Source organism: Oncorhynchus gorbuscha, linkage group LG15 (genome assembly GCF_021184085.1).
Source record: "Oncorhynchus gorbuscha isolate QuinsamMale2020 ecotype Even-year linkage group LG15, OgorEven_v1.0, whole genome shotgun sequence".
Taxonomy (NCBI): Eukaryota; Metazoa; Chordata; class Actinopteri; order Salmoniformes; family Salmonidae; genus Oncorhynchus; species Oncorhynchus gorbuscha.
Genome location: NC_060187.1, coordinates 73,183,544 through 73,194,525, shown reverse-complemented (window position 1 = coordinate 73,194,525; position 10,982 = coordinate 73,183,544). Strand labels below are relative to the sequence as shown.

General features: G+C 44.6%; 1 long non-coding RNA gene across 1 annotated transcript in view; it reads left to right on the top strand.

The window, feature by feature from the left end:
* LOC123997570 overlaps nt 1–10,415 on the top strand; it is an 18,115-nt gene extending 7,700 nt beyond the window's left edge. The window contains exons 2-4 of the long non-coding RNA XR_006832132.1: nt 3,760–3,884; nt 8,136–8,334; nt 9,695–10,415. This is a non-coding gene — a long non-coding RNA (uncharacterized LOC123997570). The remainder of the gene's footprint in view (nt 1–3,759; nt 3,885–8,135; nt 8,335–9,694) is intronic.
* The last annotated feature ends 567 nt before the right edge of the window (nt 10,416–10,982 follow it).

Here is a 10,982-nt window from a genome sequence, read left to right as displayed (position 1 = left end):
AGAGAGAGAGAGAGAGAGAGAGAGAGAGAGAGAGAGAGAGAGAGAGAGAGAGAGAGAGAGAGAGAGAGAGAGAGAGAGAGAGAGAGAGAGAGAGAGAGAGAGAGAGAGAGAGAGAGAGAGAGAGAGAGGAGGAAAGGAAAGGAAAGGAAAGGAGAGAAAGAATTAGAGAACTTAAAATTCACACAGGACACAGGATAAGACAGGGGAAATACTCCAGATATAACTGACCCTAGCCCCCGACACACTACTGCAGGATACATGCTCATATATCACCTCCACCCTACCTGATACCCTAGACCCTGTCCAATATGCTTAACACCCGAACAGGTCCACAGACAATGCAATCTCCATCACACTGCACATTGCCCTATTCCATCTGGACAAGAGGAATACCTATGTAAGAATGCTGTTCATTGACTACAGCTCAGCATTTAATACCATAGTACCCTCCAAACTCATCATTAAGCTCGAAACCCTGGGTCTCGACCCCGCCCTGTGCAACTGGACCTGGACTTTCTGACGGGTCACCCCCAGGTGGTGAAGGTAGGAAGTAAAATCTCCACCCCGCTGATCCTTAGCACTGGGGCCACAAGGGTGCATTCTCAGCCCTCTCCTGTACTCCCTGTTCAGCCATGACTGCGTGACCATGCACGCTTCCAACTCAATCATCAAGTTTGCAGACAACACTACAGTGGTAGACTTGATTACCAACAATGACGAGACTCTGAGTGTGGTGTCAGGGAAATAACCTCTCACTCAACGCCAACCAAACAAAGGAGATTATCGTGGACTTCAGGAAACAGCAGTGGGAGCATCCCCGTATCCACATCGACGGGACAGTAGTGGAGAAGGTGGAAAGTTTTATGTTCCTTGGCGTAAACATTACGGACAAAATGAAATGGTCCACCCACACCTACACCACCCAATGTTACAGGAAGGCCAAAAAGATCATCAAGGACAACAACCACCCGAGCCACTGCCTGTTTACCCCGCTATCATCCAGAAGGCGAGGTCAGTACAGGTGCATCAAAGCTGGGACCGAGAGACTGAAAAACAGCTTCTATCTCAAGGCCATCAGACTGTTAAACAGCCACCACTAACATTGAGTGGCTGCTGCCAACATACAGACTCAAGTCTCTGGCCACTTTAATAAATTGACTTAATAAAGGTATCACTAGTCACCTTAAACATTGCCATTTTAATAATGTTTACATATCCTATATCACTCATCTCATCTTGCCTATGCCGTACGGCCATCGGTCATTCATATATTTATATGTACATATTCATCCCTTACATTTGTGTGTATAAGGTAGTTGTTGTGAATTTGTTAGATTACTTGTTAGATATTACTGCATTGTCGGAACTAGAAGCACAAGCATTTCGCTACACTCGCATTAACATCTGCTAACCATGTCTATGTGACCAAAAACATTTGATTTGATTTGGAATACAGGCAGGCAGGGAATAGTTGCATCTGTCTCTGAATGTTAACAATGCTCTAGCACTTTTGTGTTTGCATTGTTTGTAGATGAGCATCCTCCTCCTCCTCCTCCTCCTCTTCCTCCTGCTCCTCCTTCTTCTCCCTCTCGGATAAATGATTCCCAAGGTACCCCAGAGCTGAAATGGAGAGAGTGAAGGAGCAAAACAGACAAAGCCAAACTAAAAGGCCCGTACATGTTTTGCTATGCTACACCTTCCAAACCACTTTTACATTTTAAAGTTGAATGACCTTCGAGGAAAAGGGATTTTTCCCCGTCTTCTTTTGTCTTCAAGCTGTAAACAATTTACCTCGATCACGCTGTGCCGTGTGTGTGTGTGTGTGTGTGTGTGTGTGTGTGTGTGTGTGTGTGTGTGTGTGTGTGTGTGTGTGTGTGTGTGTGTGTGTGTGTGTGTGTGTGTGTGTGTGTGTGTGTGTGTGTGTGTGTGTGTGTGTGTGTTCCACTGCACTGGACTGCTGATGATCTTTGACCCTTGGGCAGTTCTGGGCTGTGGAGCTGGCAGCCGAGGCCATCTTCCAGCAGGAAACAGACTGCAGAGCCCTAATGGAGTGAGGGATCATTACCAGTTTCCTATTCTTTTTTTTCAAGTTGTTTCCCTCCCTCCCTCCCACAGTGAGTCCACCAGGCACAGTGATGTGGAATTGTTCTGTGTGTTTCCTATATTTGTTTCATTGCAGCTCGTCTAACCTTTGGAATGGAATGCAGTCTACGGGAGTGTATTTTCACATGGTGCAGCCGCTGTGTGTGTGTGTGTGCTCGTGTGTGTGCTTGTTTGTTTGGAACAGAGTGAGAGATGAGGGTGATAAAGGAAGGTAAAGAAAGAATAACAGAAGAGAGACAGACCCCTGCTGGAGTGCAGGGTAGACCGACTCAGCACTCCTAGCTATATGAGACTCGTCATTTCATCAATTAACATCGTGGGATGAAAGTTGTTTCAATGTAACCACAAACCTATCTTGATACACTTTCCCTAAACATTGTATGTGCTGTACAGTGATCACAGAGTCTATAGGTCAGATTTGGGTATAGTGAAGAGAGATCTGATCTCTAGGCCAAGCCAGCTTGTGATGGTGCAGCCAATTGACCTTCAAACCTTCAAAGATTATACCAAAGACCTTCATGTAAATAAAGAGGGATTTTTTGGTGTGAATATGCCATAGGTACAGAATGAATGAGCTCATCAGCATTGCTTTATCCTTTGGCCTTGAACCAAGGGCAGGGGTCAGTGTTAGACTACACTATCCAGCTCTCCCTCCGACCTTATGCTTCTCTCGACTGTACAGCTGTGGGTGAGGCAGGAGCTGGAGGTCATAAGAGAGCATACTGTACTGTCAAGAAACATTGGTTAAGTTGCTGTTTTATTTTTGGCATTTTCTAAAGGTTGTAAACCAGGTTATGTAAGAAATAGATTGTAATATACAGGGTCCCTAACAATCAGTCCTGCCTCTCAATTCATTGGTATAGAAATGTAAGCTTCCAAAAGTGCAATGTCTCTTAGTTACACTGAATGACCACGCTGCTCATAAACTTAACTTTGAACCCAAGATCAGACGTTGTGTAAATTTGCAAGCTGTAGTCGCCTTCAGTCTTCTCGTCTTTATGAGCAATCGTCTTCCTCCTTTTCTCTTTCACCCCGCTCCCTCGTTCTCCACAGAGGGTAACTCCACATTCAATCATTCGCCTGCGGTATCCCTGTCATTAAAAGCAGTGGCATTTGTCATTTCAAAGCCGACGTGGCAGACGCCTCATCTCACATATTGAATGGCGTGGCCAGGCAGGCTGGTGCTGGGTCCAGTATTGTCTTTGTGTGGAGCTGAGAATTTTTTTCTCTCTCTCTCTCTCTCTCTCTCTCTCTCTCTCTCTCTCTCTCTCTCTCTCTCTCTCTCTCTCTCTCTCTCTCTCTCTCTCTCTCTCTCTCTCTCTCTCTCTCATCTGACTTCCATCACAATGAGATGATACAGACCAGAGAGAGAGGGAAGGAGGGAGGGGGTAGGGTAGAGAGGGATATAGAAGGAAGAGAGTGGGAGAGAGAAAAAGAGAGAGGTATATCAATTTCCAAATTCAGATGAGAAAAAAAGGCATCTAAGCTAGAGAGTGACGAGTTTTGTTTCAATCTCCAGCCCCTTTTATACCTTACCTATCATTGTCAAGGGCAGTTTATTTTATATATTTTTTATATTATATATATATATATATTACAATTTATTTTGTTATTGTGTGTGTGGCTCTTTTTTCAATTTGAAATCGTTACTTTCAGCGCTGTGTTCGGTGCACTTCTGTGCCAGTCCATTTGGAGGAGACCATCACCTCTACCGCCCTCCTCCAGCTCCCTGATTGAGAGAATGGACTGCGACAACACGGTGATCAGCTGAATATCAATCGGTAGACAACTGCAGTGTGTTTGCTTTGTGTGTCCGTGTGCGAGCGTGATTGTGTGTGTGGACACGTGTGTCTCCCAGTGGAGGCTGCTGAGGAGAGGACGGCTCATGATAACGTCTGGAACGGAGCAGATGGAATGGCATCCAACACATGAAACCATGAAAACCATGTGTTGGATGTTGTTGATACCTTTCCACGTATCCCTCTCCAGCCATTACCATGTGCCTGTCCTCCCCAATTAAGGTGCCACCAACCTCCTGTGGTGTGTATGAATGTGTGTCTACGGTGTTGTGTATGTCTTTGTAGCTTACATGCAGGGCTGGTTAAGTGGGTGGTTGAATGCACCTGTTTTCTGTGTCTACTCGTGTGTGTCTGCAGCACAGGAGTTGTACCTTATTTGCCTCTTGTGTGTGGGTGTATTTTGTCGACTAACTTGTCATTCAATGAAACTATTTCAGCCCATCTCTCTGCCTTTTTGTAGCAGAATTTTTGGGGGAGTGTTTGCTGAACGTGGTAGACTGGATTTGTCCAGGTACACATAGCGTGGATCACTGATTATTTTCCTGGCTCTGTAAATCTACAGTAAATTAAGAATGATGAATTAATTAGCAGTCTTGTAAACAATTGGTTTGTTTGAGCAAAGGTTGTGCAGAATTTAAAGACCTTCTGTCTACCTCATTTGGGATGTAACAATCTGGCCCATGGTACACTTTGGGATGTAACTATCTGGCCCATGGTACACTTTGGGATGTAACTATCTGGCCCATGGTACACTTTGGGATGTAACTATCTGGCCCATGGTACACTTTGGGATGTAACTATCTGGCCCATGGTACACTTTGGGATGTAACTATCTGGCCCATGGTACACTTTGGGATGTAACTATCTGGCCCATGGTACACTTTGGGATGTAACTATCTGGCCCATGGTACACTTTGGGATGTAACTATCTGGCCCATGTTACACTTTGGGATGTAACTATCTGGCCCATGGTACACTTTGAATGTCAATGATGTGGCAGAGAATCAGCCTGAATGTTTTCTTCTAAACTGGAGATCTAGTGAGAGATGTGGCTAAAACCATTTCAGATGAAGGTCATACTGTACATTAATATGTCCGTGTCAGTATGTAGGTGTGCATGTGTGTGTGTGTGTGTGCATGTGTGTGTGGTAGAGAGAGTTGTGGCTGGTCAGGAAATCTGTGTTGTGTGTATACCTACAGGGAGGGATAAGGACTGAAACAGTCTGTGGAGAAAGGGAATCGCCGGGGGAGCTCATTTAGACTAAAACAGCTCTGCCTCTCCCATCCAAATTGGGGGATTCGCACGCACGCACGCACACACACACACACACACGCACACACGCACGCACACACACACGCACGCACGCACACACACACACACACACACACACACACACACACACACACACACACACACACACACACACACACACACACACACACACACACACACACACACACACACACAGATCAGACACATAGTATATAAAGGAGTGGGATCTGTAGAATTGTATTTTATTTAACCTTTATTTAACCAGGTAGGTAAGTTGAGAACAAGTTCTCATTTACAATTGCGACCTGGCCAGGATAAAGCAAAGCAGTTCGACACATACAACAACAACAGAGTTACACATGGAGTAAAACAAACATACAGTCAATAATACAGTAGAAAAATAAGTCTATATACAATGTGAGCAAATGAGGTGAGATAAGGGAGGTAAAGGCAAAAAAAGGCTGTGGTGGCGAAGTAAATACAAAATAGCAAGTAAAACACTGGAATGGTAGATTTGCAGTGGAAGAATGTGCAAAGTAGATATAGAAATAATGGGATGCAAAGGAGCAAAATAAATAAATAAATAAATGTAGTTGTTTGGGCTAAATTATAGATGGGCTATGTACAGGTGCAGTAATCTGTGAGCTGCTCTGACAGCTGGTGCTTAAAGCTAGTGAGGGAGATATGTGTTTCCAGTTTCAGAGATTTTTGTAGTTCGTTCCAGTCATTGGCAGCAGAGAACTGGAAGGAGAGGCGGCCAAAGGAAGAATTGGTTTTGGGGGTGACCAGAGAGATATACCTGCTGGAGCGAGTGCTACGGGTGGGTACTGCTATGGTGACCAGCAAGCTGAGATAAGGGGGGACTTTACCTAGCAGGGTCTTGTAGATGACCTGGAGCCAGTGGGTTTGGCGACGAGTATGAAGCGAGGGCCAGCCAACGAGAGCATACAGGTCACAGTGGTGGGTAGTATATGGGGCTTTGGTGACCAAACGGATGGCACTGTGATAGACTGCATCCAATTTATTGAGTAGGGTATTGGAGGCTATTTTGTAAATGACATCGCAGAAGTTGAGGATCAGTAGGATGGTCAGTTTTACAAGGGTATGTTTGGCAGCATGAGTGAAGGATGCTTTGTTGTGAAATAGGAAGCCAATTCTAGATTTAACTTTGGATTGGAGATGTTTGATGTGCGTCTGGAAGGAGAGTTTACAGTCTAACCAGACACCTAGATATTTGTAGTTGTCCACATATGCTAAGTCAGAACAGTCCAGAGTAGTGATGCTGGACGGCCGGGCAGGTGCGGGAAGCTATCAGCATTTAGTATTACTCGCATTTAAGAGCAATTAGAGGCCACAAATGGAGAGTTGTATGGCATTGAAGCTCGTCTGGAGGGTTTTTAACACAGTGTCCAAAGACGGGCCAGAAGTATACAGAATGGTGTCGTCTGCGTAGAGGTGGATCAGAGACTCACCAGCAGCAAGAACGACATCATTGATGTATACAGAGAAGAGGGTCGGTCCAAGAATTGAACCCTGTGGCACCCCCATAGAGACTGCCAGAGGCCCAGACAACAGGCCCGCCGATTTGACACACTGAACTGTATCAGAGAAGTAGTTGGTGAACCAGGCGAGGCAATCATTTGAGAAACCAAGTCTATCGAGTCTGCCGATGAGGATGTGGTGATTGACAGAGTTGAAAACCTTGGCCAGGTCAATGAATATGGCTATGGTGGGTATGGTGGGATTCAAAAAGGTCGGTAATCTGTTTGTTGACTTGGCTTTCGAAGACCTTAGAATGGCAGGGTAGGATAGATATAGGTCTGTAGCAGTTTGGGTCAAGTGTGTCCCCGCCTTTGAAGAGGGGGATGACCCAGCTGCTTTCCAATCTTTGGGAATATCAGACGACACGAAAGAGAGGTTGAACAGGCTCGTAAAAGGGGTTGCAACAATTTTGGCAGATAATTTTAGAAAGAAAGGGTCCAGATTGTCTAGCCTGGCTAATTTGTAGGGGTCCAGATTTTGCAGCTCTTTCAGAACATCAGCTGACTGGATTTGGGAGAAGGAGAAATGGGGAAGGCTTGGGCGAGTTGCTGTGGGGGGGGGGGGGCAGTGCTGTTGACCGGGGTTGGGGTAGCCAGGTGGAAAGCATGGCCAGCCGTAGAAAAATGCTTATTGAAATTCTCAATTATAGTGGATTTATCGGTGGTGACATATAGGCTTGGTGGCCAAACCATGTTCTATGTCAGTCAAAAAGTACATTAAACATTTACACCTGTGCTGCTGGGTGGAACACACAAACATACAGTACGCGCACGCAAACACACACACACACACACACACACAAAAAGAATAATAATGACAGTCTTCGAATCAGACACAAGTCTGTTTCCAAGTATTTTATGTTTGCCACAGAGCACAAATGAATTAGCTTCTAGAAGGGTTGCAGGAATATTCGTCACAATCTACAAACTGTTGCGGCGAGGTTGAGTGGAGAAGAGAAGCAATCTGAAGGTTAGAAAGAGGTGTCATGTTAATCAATAACTCCACATGTAGCCAGGCGTGGATAGAAATCAGAAGTTTGGGCTTTCTCACAAAAGGAAACAGGGGGCGATGCGGGATCTGCAGCCCCAAAAACGTCTGCTCTTAACAGGTATCGATTAGACAGAGCTTTAAATTGGGGCTCACAGTATGAAACGAGAGAGAGAGAGAAAAGCGGTAGAGAGGGAGATAGGAAGGGAGAGATGGAAGGAGGGAAAGATGGAGGGAGAGAGAGATGGAGAGAGGGAGAGAGGAAGGGAGAGGGAGAGAGGAAGGGAGAGATAGAGGGAGAGATGGAGAAAGGAAGGGAGAGGGAGGGAGAGATGGAGAAAGGAAGGGAGAGGGCTGGTACTGTATAGGGGCTTCTGTGTCGCTAAAGCAGAGAAAGCATGGAATTACCCCTGTGATCGATCTGTCCTCAGATGATCTATAGACGACACAGGAGCAGCACAACCAGACTGCTCTCTCACTAACACCACTGCTCCATGGCCCCAGAGGAGCACACTGCTTTCTACCACCACATCTTCCATCCCTCCAGAGGACCAGGCCCTAATGAAACATTCTACTGTAACAAGCTCATTAGAACATCTCTGGGTTGGCAGAACTGCAGTTTCATCCGAGGTGAGCTCTGATACTGTGCAACTGCAGTCATGCCCTTGTTAGAGTCACTTTGTAAATATGTGCCTCTGTGCTGCACAGTGTCTTCTAGATAGATATAAATACCACATTTTTAGCTATAACGTTTTATGCTATTTGTATTTCCTTATTGCCACATCCTTGCCAAAATATGAATCATCATACTGGCGCAGCTAATCTGCCATATTTTGACTGCAGATTATTAATAATAAAAAACAACATGTTCAGGAGGATGATGCAAAACTAAAACTCCGTTCTTCATCCAAATCATTAGTCATTTTAAATGCAGCACAAATATATCAGGGGTAAATGCGTACATTCGTTTGATTTGGTGGGTAATGCCCTTTAACAAGTATGTGTTATATATTCTATTTGACATCCATTTATCTCAGGAAATGTAAATTCTATTTGATTTAGGGCTCAAGGAAACATGCGTCAGCAATGCATTTGCTGTATTATTGTTCACGCAACTAGCTATTACCCACTGACCAGTGAACATACAGGTGTCTTATTGGACATTATAAATTGGGTGGTTCGAGCCCTGAAAGCTGATTGGCTGACAGCCTTGGTATATCAGACTGTATACCACCAGTATGACAAAACATTTATTTTTACTGCTATAATTACGTTGGTATCCAGTTTATAATAGCAATAAGGCACCTCGGGGGGTTTGTGGTATATGGCCAATATACCACGGCTAAGGGTTGTATCCAGGCACTCCGCGTTGCGTTGTGCTTAAGGACGGCCCTTAACCATGGTATATTGGGCATATACCACACCACTTTGTGCCTTATTGCTTAATTATAAACATATATCTGTTAAATAAGTCTTTCTGCTTGTTTGCTTCTGCATAAATTCTGCAATGCAGCTTTGATTGAATAGTCCTTGGAGTCTTGACAACGTGTAGCGTTGATTTAATATTGGCAGTGCTTCAGGACGTTAAGCCATATACGCTATACCTTTATGTTTATATGTATTCATGTGCATCATTCAATGACATACATTCTGATTAGGGAAGTCACTTGGGTTTCTAATTACCTTGGAGATCTGCGTTTCCCAGACACCACTCATATCCTCCCTCCCAGATAGCGTGGGAACCCAATAAAGCTACCATCGCCTGTCTGCACTAAGCCTAAGGGAGACCCCTTGTCCTTTCCCCTCAACTATCAATCAACATCCATTTTTTACTCTTTTATCCATAACCTCCTGAACTTAAACTGGTAATGTTAGTAGAATAAATTGCATTATGTTTGTTGAGATAATATTGAGTTTTAAGTCTCCACATTTTTAATTGAGCTTGTGTTGACATAGGTCGTTATCTGCTATCACTTGTCTCTTATCACAGAATGACGAAATGGAATTTCTCCGGCGGCGCGGGACGACCTGGTGGATTCATAGGGGTTTTTCCTGGAGATGCCTTATCAGCCATCAGCCAGGGACTTTATTCATTTCTAACGGTGTTCACCCATGTTACGATTTATAGATGGTTGTCCTTGTACAAATCCTGGTGTGTAACCTCTGAGCTGCGTGTTGAAGCAGCATGTTTGATTCGTCTCATTCAGTCGTTGACCCTGTCTTTTGCTCTCTGTTGTCTCCAGTGCATTAGGATATTAACAATACGAGGAGTCGCTCTAAGCCTAAGGAGTAGAGATCAATATCTATATTCAAGGTTATCATTAGGCATACAGAGATTGAATTAGTTTAGAACAACTGAACATTGCTTTAATTGTGTGAAGATAATTTGTGATTAGGCGTGAGAAAAAAATGCCCTCCAGCCTCGGATGTGTTATAGACCTGGAAGGGCATCATTTATTGCTTTCATACACATGTTCCAGCCATCAGATGGATGCCCAGACATTCTTAGCTGGTTCTCATGTAGCCCATCTGTCCACTCCCTGGAGTCTGAGACAGGCAAAGCAACACAGGAGCCCCGGCGACATTTGGAGTGAAATGAGAGTAGGCCTTAAATGTCAAGTAAAAAAGGCTTGAGATAGCTTTGACACTAAACGTGTCAAACAGACCCACAGTGTGTGTGTGTGTGTGTGTGTGTGTGTGTGTGTGTGTGTGTGTGTGTGTGTGTGTGTGTGTGTGTGTGTGTGTGTGTGTGTGTGTGTGTGTGTGTGTGTGTGTGTGTGTGTGTGTGTGTGTGTGTGTGTGTGTGTGTGTGTGTGTGTGTGTGTCTGCTGAGACATGAAGGGGAGAGGGAAGACATGCAGAGTACAGAGTAAATGTAATATGGGAAGAATATAAGGATTATGTGGAAAGTGTGGATTTAAGTCAACATATAGGAGAATGGAAAATGTTATCATTATGGGAAGGGATTAGGATGCATCACAGGAAGTTGGTGGCACCTTAATTGGGGAGGACAGGCTCGTGGCAATGGCTGGAGTGGACTAGGTGGAAAGGTATCAAATACACCAAACATGGTTTCCATGATATTTGATGCCATTCAATTCACTCCATTCCAGCCATTATTATGAGCCGTTCTCCCCTCAGCCGTCTCCACTGGGGTGCATGTAGAGCATAGGACCTACATTTGGTAAATGGAGAAGATATTGCGTGGACAAAACAGGTGGAAATAACATGGAGCGAATACAGACCCTTGAATTGTACAGGAACTAAATGAACACAGA